This window comes from Amyelois transitella, chromosome 30 (genome assembly GCF_032362555.1).
Source record: "Amyelois transitella isolate CPQ chromosome 30, ilAmyTran1.1, whole genome shotgun sequence".
NCBI lineage: Eukaryota > Metazoa > Arthropoda > Insecta > Lepidoptera > Pyralidae > Amyelois > Amyelois transitella.
The window spans coordinates 1,697,467-1,705,941 of NC_083533.1; the positions used below are offsets into that span (position 1 = coordinate 1,697,467).

Genomic DNA, 8,475 nt, shown 5'->3' on the forward strand with positions numbered 1-8,475 from the left:
TGAGAACGTGTCATCCCCAAGGAATATTCACAAAAAAATCAGTCAACTTTATTTAATTTTTACAAATAATTTTTATTGCCGTGTGGTTCCCAGCACCAATTAAAAAAAAAAGAATAGGACCACTCCATATCGTTCCCATGGATGTCGTAAAAGGCGACTAAGGGTTAGGCTTTCTTCTTTTAGGCGATGGGCTGGCAACCTGTCACTATTTGAATCTCAATTCCATCATAAAGCTAAACAGCTGAACGCGGCCTATCAGTCTTTTCAAGACTGTTGGCTCTGCCTACCCCGCAAGGGATATAGACGTGATTATATGTATGTATAATTTTTACCTATTATATACCTACCCATCAAAACCCAAAGTTCCTTACGCAAGTGGCCAGCCAGCACCTTCTAGTTAACGAAATTAAACTTAACAAAGTTAGTGTAACTACTACTTAGTCTAATGTCGCCATGAACATAGGCGATGTGCAATGTCGTTATAGCGACCTAACTTCAAGGAGACTTACAGAAACTTAATTTTCATTGGAAAACAGAAGCCATAAGAAATTCGTGTGTAGCAAAGTTTATATAGGATTAAATGGCTTAGTAAATCAACAGTCAAGGGCGGCAGCTAAACGAAACGGCGTTTATTATATATGTATATAGTCACGTCTATATCCCTTGCGGGGTAGACAGAGCCAACAGTCTTGAAATCTGAAAGGCCAGGTTCAGCTGTTTGGCTCAATGATAGTATATGGGTGAATATACGCTATTTGAATTTCAATGGTCTTTAGAAAATGTTTATGTTAAACTTATTATATTATTGTTTCTCTATGTTTAAACAATAAATAACATGGCCTTTTATCTGGCCCACATAGTCTAATCACGATAATTGTTTAATTTAAAGCATTATTAGCTTAAAAAGTTAAAAATGTATACTCCTCTGGCCTTCCCATTCATGCATTATAATGATTGAACGGCAATATACTTTAAATACGTATACACAAATATGTTTTTTTTTAATTATTACTAACTGTTATAAATATCGAAACATATTTAATCAAAATACATTGTAAAAATATTTAATAATATAAAAAAAATAAAACTTATTTTCATGTCATGTAACAAATACGTCACTTCATCTGGCGAAACTCTAAAGAAGAAAAATTTCACTTAAAATCACCAATTTGTGTTTTGATCTTGAATTGGGCGCGTCGAACAGTGTGAAGTTAGTAGCAAGCTAATAATCTTGAGCAAAACTTAAATAATATTGCGTCAGTTTACGAATGAATTTGGGAGAGCGTGTTTTTGCCACTCGTTGGAGTATTTCCTTTGGTAAGCATATGTTTTCGTATTTTATTGTTGGAAAACTGTTTATTAGCACAATGCAAGGTTTATTGTGTGTAGATGTCATGTGTTACATCAAACTGTGGTGCGAAAATCGAGTGATGTTATTTTTGTACATTAAGTACGATTTTGTCACTTCTCTGGCGTCACTTCTGTGGCAAATTTCATGCCAGAGGAAATACATGATCGCCAGAGAAGTGACGAAATTCTGTTTCGTTAAATATCTTAATTATACGGCTGATTTGGTGTAATGGTTAAGAAGTTGGTCATTACGCCTGAGGTCGCGGGTTCGATCCTCGCACAGTAAAAACATTTGTGTGCATGAACATGCCTGTAGTGGGCCATCCGCGGGGATCTCGGGCCCCAGGTACAAGTATTCTGCTACGCAGATGATACGCTTGTGGCCGCCTGGGGACACGAACTTGAAGCGGCAGAAATGATGATTCGTTCGTCGCGTTGGTATGCTAGGGATAATGGTAGCCCTGAGCAAAACGGAGGCCATCGCCTTTGGCGGTCGAGGTTGGAAGACTCAGGCCGGTGTGTTCATGATGGTGGATGGGGAGAGGGTACAAGCGATGCCACACATCAAATACCTTGGCATCATATTGGACCCACGGTGGAACTTCGGGGAGCACTTTAGACAGCTAGCTCCCCAATTAGTGAGAACCGCATCGGCACTCAGCCGGCTGCTGCCCAACATTGGTGGGCCTGGTGCTACATGTCGGCGCCTATATGCAGGTGTAACACGCAGCATGGCGCTGTATGGGTTGCCGATATGGGCGGATAGGCTCACTAGAGCCAACAGGGCCTTGCTGCGACGACCACAGCGTGTGGTGGGCATACGTATCTGCAAGGCCTACACCACTGTGGTGTGGGCGGCAGCCTGCGCTTTGGCTGGTACCCCACCCTGGGAACTGGACGCTCTGGCTCAAAAGGAGTTGTTCTGGGAAAGGAGGAGGAGGGCGGAGATGCCTGAATTAGCGGGAGCGGCTGGTGTAAACTTGGCTGTGGTATTGCGGGAGCGATAGAGAACTCCGAATTCAGCCATTGTACTATCGGGGCGCTCCTTCCATCGCTTGACAACTGGTTGGACCGACGCCACGGCCAGGTGACATTCAGGCTGACGCAGGTAATGACCGGACATGGTTGCTTCGGTCATTACCTGCATCGGATTAGATAAGAGGCTTCTGAGGTCTGCCATGAGTGTGGGGAGCCGGATGATACGACCCAACATACTCTGGCAGAAGGCGTGCACTTTATCGTGCGCGCCTACTGCCTCACTAGGGTCACTTCCCGACCCTGGGATGGAAAGGGCGGCCAGCAACTTACTGGCCACCCATTACAGCAAGATTCCCGGCACAGAAGCGCCGGGCAGCCTGAGAGCATCGTGGTGAAATTCCTGCAATCCCATGATGCGCTCAAAATGGCAAGAAGGGCGCACGGAGGGGTTTTAGTGGGTAGGCTGGTTTACTAGGTGCCAGGAGTCCCACTCTCCCGGGTGTAGACCCGGGGTCTTGTCCGTAAAAAGGATTTTCCCTTCGATAACAAAAAAAAAAGTATAGTAAGTTCAGTATTTGAGTATAAATTATTTAGCTACACAAAAATTGTTGATTCTGATCTGAAAATGAAAGAGTTCTTTTATACTGGAGACTGAAACTTTTAAGTTGTTTAAATAACCTCGAGACTGAAAGGTGTATCATTAAATAGTACTATTGTTATGTTTTGTGAAAGAAGAGTATATTTTTTTTTAGTAAGTTGGTTAAGAATTCAGTGCTTAAATGTTACAAACTTATTGTTTTATAATAAAAAAACTATTAAAGGGTAATATTTACTGTTAATTTCATCACAGATGAGACTGATAAGCAGAATATACTTCATTCTGTTATTTTAAACGGGCATTGAAAACTTAAGCATTAAAAAACTATTAAAATTAATATAATAATAAGGTTGCATTAAGAAATTGTGGAGAGTGAATGTGCCTTATATAATAAAAAATATTCTAATACAATAATTTAAACGTGTTTAATTTAATATAAGTCTCTTTACTCGTCTTATAACAATGGTGTGTCACTTTCCTGGTTCAATTTGTCACTACTCTGCCAGTAGTGTCACTCCTCTGGTAACACATTTTCCTCTGGTACTTATAAAACACCAAAATATGAGAAATTCTTCTGGCCTCCATCATTAAAACTTTAAAAATAGTGTCAAATAGAGAAATTATAAATATTAAATAGAATGGATTAAATTTCCTTCTGGGACACAAAAAAATCAAATAGCGTATATTCACCCATATATATGTTATAGTATATAGACATATGGCTCACTAGAGAGCGTCCGCGGCCCCGTCCGCATAAAACGACAACTCCCGTCATCTCCCGTTTCCGCGGGTTCCCGTATCCCATGTTGCTACTACTTTTTTACTATATGCATACCAAATTTCATTGGAATCGGTCCGGCGGTTTAGCAGTGAAAACGGAACAGGCAGACAGATAGAGAGACAGATTATCGCATTTATAATATTAGTAAGCAATAACTGAAAGGATTGGCAGAGAATACAATTTTCTACAAGCCCCAATTCTTGCATACTTCTTTTGCTTCATTGACATTCATCAAAGTCTTATTTACACAATCCGGAGATTGGATTTTAAAAATTCGCAAAACGAAACCAAAATGGCCAAAGTCTTTTGAAAGGCTCTTTCCATGCAAGTTCACTATGTACCCGAGTTCCTGACTGTTATTAGTATAAATTCACTGGAGAGGATGCAGTATAGATAAAAAACAAGGATGGTGACTGATTAAAATATATGTATGTCATTGTAGCAATGTGCATACTAAATAGAAATACTGGCTTTGACTGATAAGAAAATGATACACGCTTGATATGATATGTTGATAAGATATGTTATGTTGTGACGTTCATTTCAATACTAAAGTTACTCTATATGATAAAAAAAATATTATGTGAAAACAGATGGTATGGGACAAATTACACATATTGAGTTAGCCACGAAGTAAGTTCAAAACTTGTGTTACTAGTAGTGTCCGACCGAAGCTTCGGCTTCGGCTTCGGCTTCGGCCACCTTCGGCCAAAAAATCCACCTTCGGCGAAACATTCGGCTTCGGCCCAAAATCCGGCCGAAGCCGAAGGTTTCGCCGAAGGTCCGAGCGACCGTCGAGATTGAACGAACTGTTACGAAAGTCATGAGGCGGCGGGGAGTCACTCAAAATATCACATTGCTGATTGCATGCATCAAAACAAGTCCGTACGTGTATTTAAACGAGTGTTTTTGTAAGAAATCAAATCATTATTTTTTACCAGTAGTTAAATCACAAACTTTTATCTATATATACATATAATAAAACAGTAAAAATATTTTGTCTGTAGGTACATTTAGTATTTTCGACTGAAATGGATAGAGGGACACTTAGAATGAATAATAGAAAGCAAAAATATATTTTTTTAATTTCTTGTCTGTCTGTCTGTATGTATGATCACGATTATCTCCGAAAGTACTAAACCGATTTACTTCAAACTTTCACCAATTGCTTTGTTTTAACTCAGAATAACATTTAAAGTTGGTTTCATCAAAATCGGTTCACAAAAAAAAGTTATCGACATTTGAATGAACTCAAGGCATCAGTATGCCTGCAAATAAGTTACGAAATTAAAAATTCAAAGTCATTTATCGTTATACGACGGCATTATACCTATAACATATAAATATAAGCGAAAGGCGACTAAGGGATGGGCTTACAAACTTGGGATTCTTTTTTAGGCGATGGGCGAGCAACCTATCACTTTTTGAATCTCAATTCTATCATTAAGTCAAATAGCTAAACGTGGCCATTCAGTCTTTTCAAGTCTGTTGGCTCTGTCTACCCCGCAAGGGATAAAGACGTGACCATATGTATGTAGTCTACTTTAATTTCGACACCAACGCAACGGCTTCGATGGTCCAGTGGTTAGCCCGTGAGACTGTGAAGTTGGCGGTCCAAGTTCGAATCCCAACAATTACAAGATATTTTTTATTATTAAAAATATATTTTTTTTGTATTGTTTGAGTATTTTATGTAAAAAAACTGAAAATCAAAATACTACATATAATAATAAAACGGTAAAAATATTTTTTCTGTACATTTAATATTTTGACTGAAACGGATAGAGATTTTTTTTTTTATTTTTTGTCTGTCTGTATCTGACTGTATGATTAAAATTCAACTCGAAATTTACGCGGACGAAGTCGCGGGCAACAGCTAGTTTATCTCTAAACCATGAGACAGTCAATATATAAACCTTCAATATTGAGGTTTTGAAATGATTTTAATATTAATTGTAGCTTGTAGACAATATTGAACAAAATTAATTACTGAGTGCTGAGAGAATATAAACCTTCGGCTTCGGCTTCGGCTTCGGCCGAAGGTTGTGGCGATAGCCGATTAATCGGCTTCGGCTTCGGCTTCGGCCAAAAATAGACCTTCGGTCGGACACTAGTTACTAGACTCATAGATACTATATTTTTATAATGAATACTTATATAGATATACTCTACTTTTTTCAATAGTTATGAACATTTGATTGAATACCAACCAATGTCACGGTGAAACAACATAAGGAAACCTGTACATTCAGGAAACTGGATGCGTAACCATGATCAGTCCAATACAGATTAGGTTAACCTACAAAGGTTGCGGAGGTCAGATGGAAGTGGCTCCAAGTAAAAATCTGACTCACCCAATCCAGGGTCCAAAAGACATACCCCAGTCTTCTCTCCAGAGTGGTGACAATGCATCCATTACTTAAAGTCAGGAGACTATAGATAAACATCCACGACCAAATGTAACACCAAACACAGAAATTAGAGGCAGATAGATAGCGAAGGTATCTCAACCTGTGTGTTTACTTGTATGTCTGTATCTTTATATTTTAATCTTCAGAACTACAGCACACATTTTGATGCTTTTAACAATGGACAATGGATGAAGCGAAAGAAGTATGCAGAGATCGTGGAAAGAGGTAGTCTCTGCCTACCCCTCCGGGAAAGAGGAGTGATTTTATGTATGTATCTATGTAACAATGGACAACATATGGAATATGTTTCAATTTGATAACTAAAATCGTTTTTGTATAATGACTGTTGTATTTTGTTATATTCTTTTTAGTGTGCAATAAAGAGTTTTCAAATAAGACAAACTTTTGTAGTACCATAATACTGTTCCATGCATATGAAGCAGTAGGAAACAGTTAACATTAGATATTTTTCACTTATCTCTGTATAGAATGAGAGAGAATATTGGTGCAGCGCAAAGTGCAACAGGAAACGAGAATATTCTGATTCGAATAAAGATATACTTCATCAATTTACAAATAAGATTTAAGAAAAAATCAACAAGAATTCACAGATCAGGTTAAAATATCAGAAGCACAAAAGCTTTACAAGTATATTATTATATGGTCAACATAATCAACCTAGGTACCTCAATTCACAAATAAATAATCTCAGAATATGCTCTTCAGCTGTTACTGCATCTCAATTCTATCACTTATCAACTTAATGTAGACTTTGTGACTTGTGACTCTGTCTACCTCCTGAGTAGTAAACAAGTTCAGCTATTAATGGGAATTCGGACGTGGTATAAACTCCAACTAGAAAACAACGGTAGACAAAAAAAAACTAAACAAAAACAATGATCACAGCACAGTTCACCGTTGCTTTGAATTGGAATTTATTCTGAGAATCATCAGAAGTTTTGAAGCATGGCAAAAAAGGTTTTGAAGCGAATGAAATACGCAAACAATACACCATTATAACACGGAGATTTTAGCAAAATATACTTTCACCGCCACGCTTGTGTTAGCAAAAACTTATGAAATTATTTTGCGTAGTCGCAAGTGTAGTAATAACTCACCATATATGTTTTGAAAGTTAATAAACACAATTAAATCACCTCACACGTGTACTAATATGATAAGAAATTCGACACAGGTAAATAAACTCGAAAATACTTATTCAACGAAACGGGTTTTAACAATATGGTCACTGTGTAAAAATTTATCAATATGTTCTCACGCAATATTATAACAATGTGCACAATAAAAACAATTTGAGGACGCGTAATTTAAAATGTTCCGTAAAATTAACACAATCTTTCGGTACGATTAGCATTACCATCACGATTCTTTTTGCCGTTTTGACCATTTGACTTTTGATTGAAAATGATTTTTTTTTTCTTTTCGCTTGTATTGAACCATAGACGTCCAAGAATAGGACTATGACAATATTGACAGTGACAAATGCAGAGTAATTTCAATTTGTGTTTAGATTTTAGAACTAGGACCACAGAATGCGTAATCACTTTGATTTAAGAGTCGGAAGTTTCACATAAAAAGAATAGAAAATACCGTAGTATGCAACGAACAGGAAAAATTTTGCCAACATGAATGCCACAAATCAAATTGTAATGCAACATTGTGCCAACATCAAGAAAAAAGGAAATAGGGATGTACATCACACTTATTACAACCGTAATCAGAATTGTTGACAATGGATTCTTAGGTTGTTAGGCAGGTGATCTAATTAATAGTGACCCATGAGCATTCTTTTATTTTAATTGGTGTAATTTTTCAATTGAAATGAAAATTTTTACTATGCAAAAATGTTATGACATTTCTTGTTTACAATGGTAATGACTTACATAGTTTAGTCACATGGTAATAAATAATATTAACACATACAGATCACAATCTATTGGAAAGATCGCCATAAAATCTCTTTTTTGACCGACCACTCTACAAGTTTTTTTTAAACTTATATTTTTAAACTAAACTCAAATATTCCATTCATTTAAGGTTGTGATTGTTTAGAGTAGCTCTAATAGATGCCAGTCCATAAACAAAATTTTGAAAAAATATGCATAATGCTTGTAAAATTAAAAAATAAGCTCAGATATTTCTTATAAAATAACAACAAACGAGCGTCACGATCACGAAAAAAATGACAATACTTTGACTACCAGCATAGTGGATCTAAGACAGCGGCTCATCAAAAATTCCTGTAATAGTTAACAAGGTCCAAAGTGATTGTAAAGTGTTTATAGCTTTTACCTCAGCGGGATCTTTTTAAACCTTCTTTATGTATGAAATATCCT

At 37.0% G+C, this 8,475-nt stretch overlaps 1 protein-coding gene across 5 annotated transcripts in view; it reads right to left on the bottom strand.

The window, feature by feature from the left end:
- LOC106142093 (mitogen-activated protein kinase-binding protein 1) overlaps positions 1–7,575 on the bottom strand; it is a 105,208-nt gene extending 97,633 nt beyond the window's left edge. For 4 of the 5 annotated variants that reach the window (XM_060952826.1, XM_060952825.1, XM_060952824.1 and 1 more), the window contains exon 1: positions 7,237–7,575. The gene's annotated coding sequence lies outside the window, so the exon portion shown is untranslated. The remainder of the gene's footprint in view (positions 1–7,236) is intronic. The other variant, XM_060952830.1, reaches the window with a different exon arrangement.
- Between the last annotated feature and the right edge of the window lie 900 nt (positions 7,576–8,475).